This window comes from Saimiri boliviensis, chromosome 15, assembly GCF_048565385.1.
Source record: "Saimiri boliviensis isolate mSaiBol1 chromosome 15, mSaiBol1.pri, whole genome shotgun sequence".
Taxonomy (NCBI): Eukaryota; Metazoa; Chordata; class Mammalia; order Primates; family Cebidae; genus Saimiri; species Saimiri boliviensis.
Window position 1 is genome coordinate 89,187,268 of NC_133463.1, and position 16,376 is coordinate 89,203,643.

The 16,376-nt window shown below is 56.5% G+C and overlaps 1 protein-coding gene across 1 annotated transcript in view; it reads right to left on the bottom strand.

Moving 5' to 3' along the window:
- The window catches only part of SLC45A4 (solute carrier family 45 member 4), a 99,770-nt gene extending 94,189 nt beyond the window's left edge, over positions 1-5,581 (bottom strand). The window contains exon 1 of the mRNA XM_039464867.2: positions 5,514-5,581. The gene's annotated coding sequence lies outside the window, so the exon portion shown is untranslated. The remainder of the gene's footprint in view (positions 1-5,513) is intronic.
- Between the last annotated feature and the right edge of the window lie 10,795 nt (positions 5,582-16,376).

The following is a 16,376-nucleotide window of genomic DNA, read 5'->3' on the forward strand; positions in this document are numbered from 1 at the left end:
AACAATTACTTTTAAAGACTCACATTATACTAGAAACTGCATCTTTCACAGCTCTTTAACATTAGGACCAAAAAGTTTAAATGTCAGCTTAAAAATGTGTCTACCATTTTTCTATTTTTTTTCTTCTTCAGACAGTCTTGCTCTTTCGCCCAGGCTGGAGTGAAGTGGTGCAATCTTGGCTCACTGCAGCCTCCACGCCACCCCGAAACCCTGGATCCAAGTGATTCTCACGCAGTCTCCCGAGTTGCTGGGATTACAGGCGTGTACCACCACACCGGGCTAATATTTGTATTTTCAGCAGAGATGGGGTTACTCTGGTCTTACTCTGTTGCCCAGACTGGAGTGCAGTTTGAGCGTGATCTTGGCTCACTGCAGCCTGGACTTCCTGAGCTCCAGCAATCCTCCCAACTCAGCCTCCTGAGTAACTGGGGCCACAGATGCCAGACATCACACGTGGCTACTTTTTTTTTTTGTATTTAGAGACAGGGTTTTGCCATGTTGTCCAGGCTGATGATCTCAAAACTCATAGAGTCAGGCAATCTGCCCACCTCCCAATCTGTGGTCCCCGCTAAAGCGCTGGGACTACACGCATGTGCCACCATGCCCAGCTATTTTTGTATTTTTTGTACAGGCAGGGTTTTGCCATGTTGCCCAGGCTGGCCCCAGAACTCCTGAGCTCAAGCGATCCTCCTGTCTCAGCCTCCAAGAGTTCTGGGATTGCAGGAACAAGCCTCTGTGCCCAGCCTGAGTGATTTCCTAAAACTGTGCACTAAGAGTCATATATAAGAGTACAGTAACCACCTGGCCTGACCCGGTGAGCACCCTGTGGCAATCCCTCTTTATTCTTGATGTCAAGGGTTTGCTATGCGCTTTTCCTTCCAGAGTTTCCTTTCTTTGAAACCGGAAAATGCTGTTGCCAATCAATTCAGGTGGATCCAGGATTCCAAGGCAGAACCCCAGGAGAAACCTTGGAGCAAACTACAAAAACTCAGACCAAGCAGCATAACAGAATCCCAGGTTGGAAGGGGCTTTCAAATGCAGCAAATTAAGCACCTCTGGAATGCAGTGTCCTCTCACCACCAGCAAAATCCTTTAACAGGTTGAGGAGGATGAAAGTACTGAGACCAGGTCTGCACAATGCCTCCTCACTGGGGCCTGGGCCCAGCAAGGTAGGAGGGTGACACGCCAAGTTCAGTGACTTGAAAGGTTATGCAAATCCCTTCGGCTGCCTCAGGATCCCACTTCCGGACCGGCTAGCACCCTCTCACTCCTGCACTGGGGCAAAATGTCCAGCGCTACCTCCCAGCTGCCCCCCGGAGTTCTGACAGAGGAGTGAACTTATATTCTGGAGCCCGCACTGGGCAGGAAGGTGGGCCTTGGGACAACCCTCAAAACAATGCAGCTGCAGCCCAGCCCCTCTAACTACAAAAAAAAAGAAAGCCCACCAGGTGTGGCAGTATAAACCTATAATCCTGGCAGCTACTTGGGAAGCTGAGGCAGGAGGATCACTTGAGCCTAGGGGTTCAAGACCTGCTTGGGCAACACAGTGAGACACCCTGACTCTTTACACACACACACACACACACACACACACACACACACACACACACAGAGAGAGAGAGAGAGAGAGAGAGAGAGAGAGAAAGAGAGAGAAAGAGAGAGAGAGAGAGAGAGAGAGAGAGAGAGAGAGAGAGAGAGAAGACGAGACTATAATCCCAGCACTTTGGAAGGCCGAGGTGGGCAGATCACTTGAGATCAGTTCAAGACCAGCCTGGCCAATTGGTGAAACCCCACCTCTATTCAAAATGCAAAAATTATCTGGGCGTGGTGACATGCACCTGTAGTCCCAGCTACTTGGGAGGCCAAGGCAGGAGAATCGCTTGAACCTGGGAGGCAGAGGCTACGGTGAGCAAAGATTGCACCACTGCACTCCAGCCTGGGTGACAGAGTGAGACTAAGACTCAAAACAAAATAAATAAAAGGAAGAGAGAGAGCTCGAACTCCCTCCCCTTCTCACCTGAAGTCCCAAAACTACACAGCAGCTGAGCCAAGGAGAACTCAGGGCCCTTCTTTCCACCATCAAGGTTCTGTGCTGCTTCCTGCAATCTAACTAGCGGCACTCAACAAATGACCCCTACCGACTGCCCTGTCTTTCTGGGGCATTAACACCCACGTCTGAGGTGAGAACAATAGCGGCCCATCCACGGCTTTCAAAAAGCCACTCTACCAGGGATATGAAACACTAAGTGGGTTGTGCGGCTGCCCTCTAAGTCCACGGATATTTTAATCTTCTTAAAATGCCTCCTCCAAAAGTCACTTGCCAAGGAGGTCACTTCACAAACGCTAGGAGGCCACCACTGGATATTTCTCCTGTCGCCTCCACCCAAACGGCAAGGGGTTGAAAACGACGACAGGGCCTGGGCAAGCTTCTTTGGGCAGGCCCCCTCCTGATTCCGGGTAGAGAAGATTCCATGAAAATTCAAGAGACCTTCCAGTCCTCTGAAACTGCCTGGTTTCCCAAAGGCTTAGCATTTGATAGCAGGGGGTGGGGAAAAGGCCACTAGAAGCACATTTTAAAAGTTTCACATTTAAAAAGATCCTTGTTCATTGATTGTGGTGGGGTAATTAAGCTAATCTAAACAAGGGGACCTTGTCTAGGAGCGGGTGGGGGAGGTGCAGCCGCTCAGGTCCTTCGCAGGAAAACCCCTGGCAGACGCCTGCTTTTGGGGTCCTCTCTCGCCCCTTCCTTTTCACAAGGCTGTTCTTCAGCTGGGAGGTTTGCTCTGGTCAGATCTGTTTCCCGGCTCAGGTGGAGACAACCTTCGGATGGTGTCTCACTACGTGTCGCTTCGTCAGCATAATTACGCAGTGATGAAAACCTGGGGAAGCCGAGGAGGCTAGCGCGCAGCAGTCCTCACCCGTCATTAGCAGGAACGTGGCTTCCAGCACATTCTGGCTCCACAAATTACAGACATGACTCTGCCAGGGGTGTTCCCAAGGAGGGCACTGGCAATTTGGGGTTGCCTGCCACCTACAGTGCTTGCCAGTCACCCTCACTTGGTGCCAGGCCATGAGGCTGTGGGTCACAAGCCACCCGAGCCAGCCGCTGGGCTTTGGGGCCCTAGGGACGAGTGAGAGAGGGCACGGGGTGGTAGGCTGCACCACTGTTAGAACGACAATCACACTGCCCGAACCCCAGTGCAGCGCCCCTCTGGCCTCCCCTCCGCGCTCCTGACAACACAGATACGATCCATTCACCACCAAGAAGCTCAACAGCGGCTGCAATTCCTTCCTCGGCGCCTTCCTCCACTGGGAAAGCGGGGAGCTGCCGCAGCCCACTCCTCCGCTGCAGATGTGCGGGGAGGGCTGGGGCGGGATCTCAAGGCTCACGGAAAGGAGGCAGAATCCGGTTTACAGGATTGCTCCGCCCCTCCCCCACCCCTCCTCTGCAATAAGCAAAGTTAGAGGGTGTTACAAGCTGCAAGACACCTTGGAGCTCACCCAGTCCGATCTCTGATCTGCTTTCATGATGCGAAAGGGCCGAAGCTGCAGCAGGCAGCTCGGCGGGGCAGCAGGCCACTCCCCCCACGAGCCCCGGGAGGAGGCCACCGGCAGCCTTCCCCCTCCCTGCCCGGTGAACACCTGGGCCACAAAAATACATCTTTAAATACCCAGTGTGTATTTCAAACACATTTCCAACGATCTGTTCCTTTCCTTACAGCCACTGCCACAAAAACAATTAGCCTGAATGGGTGTGAAACCCTTGATGTGTAAAACGACCTAGTTACTTCCCCAGCCTCTCCAGAAGCACAGGAATTCTTTACTGCGCCTGAGTCTCCTCCACCTGAACCTGACAGCTGCCTCTCCTCATCCTCAAGTGGCTTCTTCTAAACCTCTCCCAAGCATTAAATCATCTCCGCTCACTCTTTTAACACGCAGTTCGAACCTAGCAAAAAGGTGAGGAAATTACTCATTTTTTTTAAAGGACCGTGGGTGTTACCTGCTCTGATTGCCATGTGTTACACTCCCTAACCTGTACACCGATACTCCAGCTTTTCGTTTTCTTACTTTTTCTTAAAACCAGCACAAAACAGCAGAAAGGAAAGATTCCTGCCAAACTCTACCTGTCCGCCCATGGCACAGGAAGGACGAGCCCATGTGCGGAGGAAAAGTGCAGGGCGCTCCAGGACCCCCGGCACATGCAGCGGCGCCTTTCCTCAGCAAAATGGGCTTCGATTCGGAATCTGCCAGCTCATAAGAATCATCGGACCCCACAACAATTACTTCAATCACTCATCTGGCAAACCCTCCTCGCTCCAGGTCCCAGACTGGAAAAAACAGCCCCAGTAACAATAATAATGACAAGTCCTGTTTTGCTGGAGGCAGCTGAGGTATCAGATGGGGGTCAGTGGTTAGGTCTGTGAACCTGAAGCCACACTCCTTCGGTGATCCAGACTGGAGAGACACAAAGCCCTCAGGCTCCTTAGGAGGTCAAGTGGCCCTTCCAAACCCTGCCCAGCCCCGGCCTTCTAGAATCATTCTGAATGGCTAACCAGGAGGCTGGGCCCCGTGTGGATGGGCCTCCGCTGGAAACCCCTCTGCTGGATGTGCTCCAATCCAGAGCACACACCTGGGGGAGGAAAGGGTTAAGCTCAAAGGGGAAGGGGACACAGGGTGCTGAGACGCAGACAAAGGTGCAGGGACTTCCACACAGCAGGGGCTCTGGGCCTGGACGCACTGACGCCCTGGCCTCTTTCCTCCAGGAACAAGGTCGGCCTCAGGGAATCAAGGTGTCTTCAAAGGGACACACGGGAAGGCAGTGACCATGAGACCAGGGCAGCGCCACAGGCCGGCGGGGCAGGCTGGGGGTCCGAGCGGGGGGACACGGGCTAGCAGTGCTGCGAGGAGCGTGCGTGCACCGGGGAGAGGGCAGGGTGGGAAAGAAGGGGAGGGGGAAGGGAAGAAGGAAGTGTGTTCGGCTGGGAGGACCGGTACAGGCAGAAGGGCGAGGGGGCCACTTCGCCAGTGGCGGGTCAGGCGCTGAATTCTCCGAAGTCAGAGGCAGCAGGCAAGGGTGAGCAGGGCAGCACAGGGTCAGGACCAGGAGTCAGAGGCGCCGAGCTCCTCTCTGGGTAGAGAAACCCGAGGAACCGGGGTCGGGGGGACTGATGGGTGCGAAAGCGGGCCGGCTCCAAACGAAGGCGCGCGCTACGGCGTGGGGGCCGCGGGGGAGCAGGGAGGCTGCAGCAGGGCTGGGGACCCGAGCAGGTGCGGTCCGGGAAGAGGAGGCGGGAAGGAACCGGGGCCCCTGAGGAGCCGGCGCAGGCCGGGTCGAGGCGGGTTCCCTCCCCCGGAGAGGAAGGTGCGGGGCTGGGGCTGCGGCGCGGACCCGGCTCGGAGGCCGAGGCCGTGCGGGAGGTGGGGGTGGAGAGGCGGCAGGTGCCCGGTGCCCGGCGCCCGGGTGCGGGGTGCAGGGGGCGGCGGGCCGGGCGGCGGCGGGCCGGGCCACTCACCTGTCTCCTCCGGCCGGGCCGGGCAGGGGCGGCGGGGGCGCGGACCCCCGGGCGCACGGGGGTCGGGCGGCGGCGGCGGCGGCGGCGGCGGCGGCGGCGGCGGCGGCGGGTCCGGGCGGGGGCTGCTCCCTCGGCCGGCCGGCCGGCGGGTCAGTCAGTCAGCGACGCGGGCGCGGAGGGAGCGCTGCGAGGCTGCGGCCGGCGCGCGGGGACAACGCCGCTTTATCGGGTCGGAAACAGCCGCTCCGCGCTGCTTCCGCTGACGCAGCGCCGGCCCCTGCGCCTCATGACTATGCAGCACCCGCCGCCGCGGGACCGCGATTCGGGGGCGGGGTCTGCGCCGCGCGCGCCTATTGGCCTCCGCCGCCGCCGCCAGCCCCGCCCCCGAGCGGCAGCCCCGCCCTACCGCGCCCCCTGCCCCGCCCCCGCGCGCTCCGCGGCTCCCGCCCCCGCCTCGCCGTGGCCCCGCCCCCGGGCCTGGCCCCGCCCCGCCCCCGCCCTCCTCCCGCTACGCCCCCGGCCCCGGCTCCTCCGCAAGGAGCGGCCGCCCCCTGTCCTCCAAAGCACTGGCCCCCAATCCACCCCATCCCTCTCCGCAGCCGCAGGAGGTGGTCCCCGCACGCCCCCACCTTGTCTCCCCGCTCCTCCCCTGTCTCGCAGAGGGGTCGGGCGAGTCGCGGGGCCCCGCCCTCCGGCAGCCCAGCCCCTTAGCAAGCACCTTTGTCCCCTGTCCCCCCTGCCTGTGGCGCAGCGAGGCTGTCCCCAACTAGGTGCTGCAGCCCCTCCTCCGCTGCAGGGGAAAACTCTCCTGTCTTTCCCTCCCTGTCACCCTCCGAAGACCTCCTTCCTGGTCCCGGGCCACCCTCCATCCCTGACTCCCCCAACGTCCCTCCGGCCCTCTCTCCAACCTGGAGGGCAAGGCAGGACGAAGCCCCGACCTGGAGCTTCCGGAGGCTGGGCCTCCCTCTCAGGCTTGGCCCTTGCCAGGGGCACTGATCCGTCTCTCCCCCTGTGTAGAAGGGCCGCAATCCCTAGGACAGGGCTGCTGGAAAGCCCCATCAAGACGAGGTCTGGGTAGACTACTTTAACAGACAGACGTGATAGGCTGAGGCCAACCCTGTTAACGTCCTAGCCCTGTGCCCTTGCCGGGGTTTAAATGGCTTTGGAGGAATTACTTCACTTCTAAGAACCATGGGTGTCCTCATCTGTAAAATAGAAATCATAAGATTCCTCTTACCAGTTGCTAAAAGAATCTAGAAGTGAAGTGTGCAGCAGAGTCTCCAGAGCATCACAAATGGGAAAATCTGACAATATCAAGTGTTGACAAGGAAGTGGAGCAACTGGAACTCCCAGACACTGCTGGTGGGAAGGCAAAGTGGTACAACCACCTTCAAAATCTTCTTAAAAGGCCTTAATTACTCAGCAGTTCTGCTCCTAGGTACACACCTAACATCGTATTTCTGTTGCTAGCAGCACTGTTTATAATTGCTCCAAACTGGAAACTACCCAAATGTTCGTCAGGCATTGAATGGATACGTAAATTGTGATACAGTCACAATGCAGAATGACAGTGAATAACCTACAGCTACACATGGCAACATGATGACTGTCACAAATGATGTTGAGCAAAAGAAGCCAGAGGATAAAAACATATATGTTTTCATGTGGATAAAGTGGTAGAAGGTATATATGGTGCTAGCAATCAGGATAGTGCTTACCCTTGCAGGGATGGGTGCCAGAGCCAGGAAGTAGGGCATAGAGGGCATGTCTGGGGGCTGGCTGTGTTCTGTGCCTTGGTCTGAGTGCTAGTTACAGTGTGCTCAGTTTGTGATGACTTCTTCAGCTATGCAGTCAAGATGCATGTGCCTGCTGGGTACGGTGGTTCATGCCTGTAAATCTAACACTGTGGGAGGCCAAGGCAGGTGGATTGCTTGAGCCCAGGAGTTCTAGACTGGCCTGGGCAACATGGCAAGACCCTGTCTCTATTAAAAAAAAAAAAAGAAGAAGAAGAAAAAGAGATGTGTGTTTTCCCATGTGTAAGCAGTATCTCAGTGAAGGGTTAATAAGTACATCAACAGTCTGTAGGCAGAGAACCCAAAGCAGCATCGGACGCATCATGAGTGCTCAACCTTTACATCTGCTTCCCTGGTGATTTTTGACTCCAGGGGCCAAAGGATGGAGACGGCAGCAATTCCAGTTATGCTGTGAGCTAAGTGTGTGAGCCTGGGCACCTCCTTAACCTCCCTGAAGCCTCTTCTAGAAGGGAACATTCCAATAGTACCCAGTTCACAAGTTGTCATGAGCTTAAACAAAATAACAAAATAATGCTGTTTAAAAAGACAAGGCAATCCAGAGGATAGAATAGGTAAAGACTTTGTTTATTCACAAATTGCTGGTATTGATTGAATTGTCTTCATTGTCATTCATGCAGCAACCAACTACTGAGTGTGTGCCTACTATGTGGCACATGCTTGCCAGATCCTAGTACTGGAGCTGGAAGCGTGATCCCGTCCCTCTCCTTAAGGAGACGATGGTAGGGTACGTGCCAGACCCGATAGCCATGGAGCCCAGTGTAGGGTCAGCCTTGTAGTAGGTGCTCCAGAAATATTCCTTGGGGCTGGGCATGATGGCTCATGCCTGCAATCCCAGCGCTTCAAGAAGCTGAGGCAGACGGATTGCCTGAGCTCAAGAGTTCTGGACCAGCCTGGGCAACATGGCAAAACCCCATCTCTATGAAAAATACCAAAATTAGCTGACTGGGGCAGTGGGCACCTGTGGGCCCAGCTACTTGGGTTACTGAGGGAGGATAATCACTTGAACCTGGGAGGCAGAGGTTGTAGTGAGCTGAGATCTTGCCACTGCACTCCAGCACGGGCAATAAGGTGAGACCCCATCTCAAAAAAAAAAAAAAAGTTGCTAGAACAGTTGCTAGAAGAGTAACTGAATACAAGTATAAAAGTGTATGCACCAGCCTGGCAACATAGCTAGGCCCCATCTCTACAAAAAAATTCAAAACTTAGCTGGGTGTGGTGGCACATGCCTATAATCCCAGTCACTCTGAAGGTTGAGGCAGGAGGATCCCTTGAAGCTGGAAGTTCAAGGCTACAGTGAGCTGTGATTGGTTGCATCTAAGCTGTGATTGCGCTCCAGCCTGGATGACAGAGCAAGAAAAAAAAAAGAAAGAAAGTGTAAGCATGACGTCTCACATGAAGGAGATGTAGAAGGCAGTTTCTAAGCCTGAGATGTGGGAACGTCCAATTAATTTCCTTCTATAATCTGGAGTTAAACAGAGATCGGAGTAAGGTTAAGGAAAAGTATATCCCCACTGTCCAAGCACCCCAATGTGTGTGTGTGCGTGCGTGTGTGTGTGTGTGCGTATGTGTACGTGCGTGCGTGTGTGTGCATGCGTGTGTGAGAGAGTAGGGGCAGGGCCACCCTGCAGCACTCTCTGCCCAGCCTACCTAGCCTACCCAGTGGCTGCCACCAAGAAGGGCGAGATGTGTCTGCGGCCTTGACCCCACTGTCCAGCTGCCTGTGGAAGCCTGGGAATGGAATCCTCAGGGACCCCCAACGTCTTTGCCCCACTCCACCCCTCCTTAGATGGCTGGTCCCCCAGTCGTGTGAGGAGAGAGCTTGATACAGGGGAAGCCCTCTTGCCTGAGAGTCAGAAAGACCTGGACTCTGGCCTGGCTCCAAAGCAGGTGTGCCTGAACCCTTAGCTGTCATGGGTGTGTGACCTGTGTAGTCCACATACCCAGTGCTCAGAATAGCTCCATGCTTGGCTGTCACCATCCTTAAGCACTTTTTTTTTTTTTTTTTTTTTTTTTGAGATGAAATCTCCCTCTTGGCCCCAATCTGGAGTGCAATGGTGCAATCTCTGCTCACTGCAACCTCCTCCTGGTTCTAGTGGTTGTCCTGCCTCAGTCTCCCGAGTAGCTGGGATTACAGGCATGGGCCACCATGCCCAGCTAATTTTTTCGTATTCTTAGTAGAGATGGGGTTTCACCATGTTGGCCAGGCTGGTCTCGAACTCCTGACCTCAGGTGATCCTCCTGCCTCAGCCTTCCAAAGTGTTGGGATTACAGGCGTTAGCCACCACGCCCGGCCTAAACGCTTCTTAAAGGCTCAAGCCTGTAATCCCAGCACCTTGGGAGGCCGAGCCGGGTGGATCACGAGGTCAAGAGATCGAGACCATCCTGGTCAACATGGTGAAACCCCGTCTCTACTAAAAATACAAAAAATTAGCTGGGCATGGTGGCACGTGCCTGTAATCCCAGCTACTCAGGAGGCTGAGGCAGGAGAATTGCCTGAACCCAGGAGGCGGAGGTTGCGGTGAGCCGAGATCGCGCCATTGCACTCCAGCCTGGGTAACAAGAGTGAAACTCCGTCTCAAAAAAAAAAAAAAAAAAAAAAAAAAGCTGACCTGGTGTGGACAGCTCCTGCCTTGGTTGAAAAGGCAAGCCTCCCCTCTGTGAACCTCGTGGCGAACACGCTGGGCCATGGGAGAGGTAGAAGTAGCTCTGCACGACAGGCAAACAGGAGAGAAGGAGGAGTGAAGGCCACTCATGCTTCTCCAGGCCCTGCCCTCAGCTCTCCTGGCCCTCCGTCAGCCTTATGCCTCAGGAGTATTATCCCACTGCACAGACAAACAAACTGAGGCTCAGAGGCAACATGACTTGCCTGAGTAGCCTCTCTGTTCCCAGGAAAATCAGGAAACTTTGGAGCAGGAAGGCCCCATGGAGGTGGAGGCTGGGGACTGGCGAGGCATGCAGGTGCCAGCAGAGCCCGCGGAGGCCAGCAGCTCCACATTCCTGGCAGGCCTGGCAGGTCTCCTCTCCCTTAGCTCCCTCCTCTGTCACACCAGGTGACTGTCCGAGCCACCCTTCTGAGCCCACCCCGGACCTTTGCACTTGCCATTTTCTCTTTTGGGAGTGCCCCTGGTGCCCCCCTGCCATGGAAGAGTCTGAGAGCAATAATCATTGATCCCCGCTGGAAAGGAAAGGGAAGGAGGTGGGATGAATGGAACAAGCACTAGCCGCTGCCCCACCAGGCTCTAGACCCGATTTCTCAGCCCCACCGAGAACTGAGATGGCTCCGATTTTACCGTGATTCAAACAGCAAGCCGCTCTTTAACCCAGGGCCTTCCGTGCCCCAGCGCCCTCCAACCCTAGCTGCCTTCCTTAGAGAATGGAGGCACAAGATTCTCTCCAGAGACTGAGCCCATGGTGGGGGGTGGGGGAGCAGGTGGGCCCTGAAGACGGAGGAAAGAGAGGGGACTAGCTGAAGCAGGGTCCGAACGGGACAGTCCCTTAGTGATGCCTCTTGTGCTCCTTCACGAATCTTTTATCTTTTCAAAGCAACAAAGATGTTTTTAAACATTTTACCTTTTCAAAGCAACAAACATGTTTTTAAAGATTTTACCTTTTCATAGCAACAAACACGGTTTTAAACAAACTGGTTCACAAGATCCCAGTATGTCAATTAGCATGCTCATTGACCGCCAGGTGTGTCTCGGAACCCGCCCTCTTGGCTCTCGCTCTCAGGGCGCTGATGTTCCGGCTGTGTCTGCCGGCCCTGCCAGCGTCCTCCCTCCCTCCTGCTCCGCTCTGCCCCTTTCCCCGGAGCAGCCTCTGCTTGGGTGTGGCTGAGAGCACAGGCGGGTTCTAGCTCACCGTGTGACCTTGGAGGAAATACCTGATCTCCGTGAGCCTCCGGGCAAAATGGAGAGTGCGTGAGCTCTGCAGACCAACGTCTGGGATGCAGGTGAGTGGGCCCACACCCCACAGGTCCCAGATCTCAATTGCCCAGGAGGAGACCTGAGACCCTAAAGGGCATGTGCCAGCCCGGTGTCCTAGGCAGCCAGCGGCCTTCAGAGCAGCTCCAGGGCTGGGGCGCGAATCCACGTCAGAACCTCCAGCTGCTTAATTGGCCCAAGAGCAGTGGGCTTCTGGGGTCCCATAGCTTCTCTTCCTGGGGTCATATGGCCACCTAGGGGCCATGTGGCATCCTATGACGGTGAGCTTGTTGGGGTCGCATGGCTACCTGAAGGCAAGAGATGGCCCACAGTCACAATCGCCAGGAGTAACGCAGCTCCCTGGTGATGGAGGGATCCAGCCACCTGCGGTCATACCACAGGTCATATGGACACCTGGGGCCACAAGGCTCCCCATACAGGTGTGTCGCATTGGAAGTTCAAGTGCATTCCAGGCCTTTTCACTGCTTCTGCATCCTGGGTGAGTCCCATCCCCTCCCTGAGCCTCGGTTTCCTCATCGGAGAGGTGGGAATCTTTGTTTCTCTAGCACAAAGGACTACACGAGAGGATTTTGTAAGGAAATGACGGTGCAGGGCCCAGCGGAGGTCACTTACTGAGGAGGAGCTCCTCAGTGACCACAGTGCCAGGAAAAGGCAGCTGCCCTGGGCCTGGCTGTGGCCGTGAGCACGGTGCTGGCCCTGCAGGCTGGGCAGACCTTGAAGATTCCCCAGAAGAGACTGAGGCAGGTTTTGCTGGAGGACCTTCCACACGTGGGCCGGGCCTGGGCAAAGGCTGGGTTTCAGAAACACGAGAGGGGTGAGGGGCTGGGGCCGGCTCCACGCCTGCCCGGCAGAGGGAAGCACTCGTGCGCACGGCTGTTAGCCTTTCTCTGTATTGTCTTATATGCCACAGTGAAACCTGTGAAATAAGTTAGCACGGTCAGATACAGACTCGTCCAGGTTTAAGGGGCCTCAGCCTTTGGCCTCTCTCCTGGGGAGGTCTGTCGGCGGCCAGGTAGGGGTCTTACAGAGCTCCTCGAGGGCTGTGTGTGGGGCATATGAGGTGGGGCTGAGAAATTGGGTCTACAGCCTGGTGGGGCAGCGGCTGGTGCTTGTCCGCCTGGGCTGGTCGGGGCCCAGGTAATGATGTGAATCAGTTAGCACGAGGCTCTGAAGCCAGCTCAACCCCTGCATGATTAAAGGCATCTCGTGCTGACAGCAGCCCTGCGCTGGGCGCCGTTAGCTTCCCCCATCTGCTAGAAGAGGAAACTGAGGCACAGAGAAGGGAGGTAGCAGGCCTGGGGTCACACAGCGAGTCAGTGGCCGTGCCAGGGTTTGAACCCAGGCTATCTGGCTCTGAGTCCTCATGCCCCCTAGCTCAAGGCCACAGGGCCTGCCAGGGGCTCCTAGACTGTCCCAGTGTGGAGTGGTTGCTGCATCTGCTGGTATCTCTAGCCCATCTGTCAGGATGGGGAGGACGGGCAGGGTCCAGTGCAGGGGCTGGCGCTGGAGCCACAGCCATGAATCAAATGACCAGGGTGACCTGGAGAGGAGGCAAGGAGCCAGCCACCCAGGGCGGCCAGCAGAGTGGGGCATCCGGCATGGCTCCTCACAGTGAAGGGGGAAGGCCGGTGATGTCTGGGGTTACCCCACCCAGAGCCCCCAGGGAAAGCCCCACCTGCTGACAGCACCAGGGCAGGGCAGAACGGCAGGGTGAGCCTCCCTCCCAGAGGTCCCCTCCAGGCCATGGTCCTCAGCCCGGCATGGTCTCCAGACTCTCACCCCTGCCCCTGCTCGCTCCGCAGCCCCCTCAGCCCTCTGAGATGACGCTCCCTCCTCCTGCCTTTGCTTGCACTTCTGCCAGTGGTGCACACCATTTCCCTTGGGTCAGCTTGTCCCATGCGTCCTCCTCCAGGAAGCCCTCCCAGACCACCCCAGCTCCCAATAATTCCTGCCTCCCCCAGCACATAGCAAAAATAAAGCCCGGCTAGGCTCTAAGTCCTGAATCATCGTGTAAAGAACCACCTACACTTTGCAAGATGCTTTTCCTGTCCACAGTGTCACCGGAGCCTCTGAGCAGCCCTGTGGAGTCCGTTCTTTTCTCTCTTTACAGATGGATGCCTAAGAGGTGAGGGCAGGATCAGAGCTCACCTGGGGTGTCACTGCACCAATAGCTAGTACTCACCGAGACCTGCCTGGGTGCCAAAGGCTGGCCTACGTGATTTCTAATCATTCATTCGTTCATTCATTCACTCATTCACTAAACATTGGCTGAGCACCTGCTTTGCTCCAGGCACTCTGCCAGAGATGCTAGGGAGGCCACACCTCCTGGAATCTGCATCCCAGCCGAGAGACGGACAGTGGGCAAAGAAGCAAGTGACAGGCAGCCAGCTGGCCGGGGACAGCGGCTGTGGAGATGCAGGGAAGGAAGCAGGCAGGCTCCCCCTTGAAGGGGACTTTGAGGAGGAGCCTGAAGGAAGAGAGGGGTTGGGCTGAAGGAGGGGAGGAGGAGTTAGCTTGGTCTCCCACTGGGAATTGGACACCCCCTCCCCCACCATCAGCCACAGTAGGGCTGCCCTCAGCCCCCTGGCTGCACTTCTCCTGGCCCTGTCTGCCGGCCCCCTTCCAGCCCCAGCTGCCTTCAACACGCTGCCCTCAGCCGCAGGCACAATGTGCTGGGCTCTAGTCTGCCTTGTCCGTCCCCGGGTCCCTGGTACACAGTTCACAGCTTGCAAATGAGTGGACGAGAAAGGAATGAATGAGGGAGCTCCCAGCTGCGTCTTGTCTGGGGTGCGGGTGGGTGCAGGAACGTGCCCTCTAAGAGGAGGCCCTGCAGGAAACGGCACACCCTGGAGAAACCGGTGGAAGTGGGGCGCATCCCGGTTCCGATGCTCTCCTGTTCGTGGACGCGTTCCTGTGTTCCTGCACGCGTGCTTTCATTCGTGTGGCCTCCCATTCTGCAAGCAGCACAGGTGGTCAGGGGGCAGGGAGCGCGAAGCAAAAGGGACAAAGTCCTTGCTCTCAAGGGCAGTACAGCCAAGAGACATAGCAATAAATACATAGTGGACGCCTGAGTGGTGCTAAATACACGGAGAGGAAGCGGGCAGAGGAAGGAGGGTGTGGCTACGGATAGAGGTGGCCAGCCAAGCCCCCCTCAGCAGGGCATGGGAACCCCAGGAGGGTCTGGGCAGAGGAAGGACTCAGGGATCTTGATGTTTTCAAAAGGCCCTAGGCTGCTGCTGAGGGTGGCTGAGGGCACAGGGCACAGGGGCTTCTCAACAGTGCAGGGAGCTGATGCTGCAGGCAGGATGCTGGCAGTGGAGGAGCCGTGGCTGGGTTCTCAGTAAACACAGAAGCCGCAGGGTGGCATCCCCAGAGGACTAGGAGTAGCGCGCAGCTGTAAACGCTTGGATAAGCCCCCTGAAGCCTCAGGTTTCTCGACTGTGGAGTCGGGTGCTCGTACCTCACTGCCAAGGCTCTGGAGAGAAGAAGCAAGGGAAAATGTGGGCGTGAAGACAGCTCTCACTGGCTCAGCAAAGCCTCGCTGGGGCTCCATCCATGCCGGGCTCTGGGGACACAATACCCCACAGGTGCTTCACAAATAGTGGTTTTGGCCGGGCATGGTGGCTCATGCCTGTAATCTCAACACTTGGGAGGGCAAGGCGGGAGAATCATTTGAAGCCTGGGCAACATAGTGAGACCCTGTCTCTACAGAAAGTTTAACAAATTTGTCAGGCATGGTGGCACCCACCTATAGTCCCAGCCACTCCAGAAAGTGAGCAGGGAGGATCACTTGGTCTCAGGAGTTTGAGGCTGCAGTCAGCCAATGGTAATTCTATCACTTTGGGAGGCCAAGGTGGGCAGATCACTTGAGCCCAGGAGTTTGAGACCAGCCTGGCCAATTTGGTGAAACCCTCTCTGTACTAAAAATACATAAGGTTAGCTGGCTGTGGTGGTGCACTTCTAGTCCCAGCTACTTGGGAGGCTGAGGTGGGAGAATCACCTAAGCCTGGGAAGTCAAGGCTGCAGTGAGGTGAGATTGTACCACTGCACTCCAGCCTGGGCGATGGGAATGAGACCCTGCCTCAAAAAAAAAGGGAGGTGTGAGAGGGCGATGCTATAGCCAAAGGTACTGGGGCCATAGTGACTGGGTGTGGCAGGGCATCCTGGGTCAAGGGTAGCAGCCTGTTAGGCAGCTGCCCCTGGCAAAGTTGCAACTGTCTGGCCCTGAGGTGGGAGAGCCCAAGAGTCGTTGTCCAGGGTGCCTGAGGTCCGGAGCCAGGAACGCAGGCTGCAGAGAGGGCTGACCCCATTTCCCGAGGCAGTGGTGCCAGGAGGCCTGTTTTCCAGGGTGTTTACTGGGCTCTCCGGCTTCAAGGAGCTCTGAGTATTTGGGCCGAGTGCCCAGGGTCAGCCCCTCGACAGCACGCTGGGATATGGGGGCAGCTGTGCTGATGCCACCTTGGGCCAGCGGGCACGGGTGGAGGCAGCAGGCTGCCCAGCAACCCATGAGTGGGAGGGGTGGCTCCACCCTCCTTAACTGCAGCCTGAGAAGCCACTCCCCAGGCCGACCTCTGATTTGGGTGGAGCTGAGCTGGGAGCCCTTTTCCAGGCTGCCTGGTGAGGGAGGGGCACAGCAGAGCAAAGGGATCACAACTCAGTCAACAGGGTCAGGCTCAGCCCGGAAGCAAATAGGGTCAGGGCTCAGTGAGTAAAATGAGAGCCAGTGCTACGTCCAGGGAAGAATCCGGGTTTAAAGTATAACCAGGGTAAGGGATTAATGTACAAACAAGGTCAGGGCTCAGTCTGTGGCCAGCATCAGGGCTCTGTGTGTAACCAGGATCAGGGCTCAGCATGTGACTAGGGTCAGAGCTCAGAGTGTGACCAGGGTTAGCACTCAGCATGGATCAGGGCTTAGAGTGTGACCAAGGTCAGAGCTCAGTGTGTGAACAGGGTCAGGGCTCTGTCTGTGACCAGGATCAGGGCTCAGTCTGTGAACAGGGTCAGGGCTCTGTCTGTGACCAAGATCAGGGCTTAGAGTGTAACCAGGATCAGGACTCCATTGGTGACCAGGATCAGGGCTCAGTGTATGACCAGGGCTAAGGCTCTGT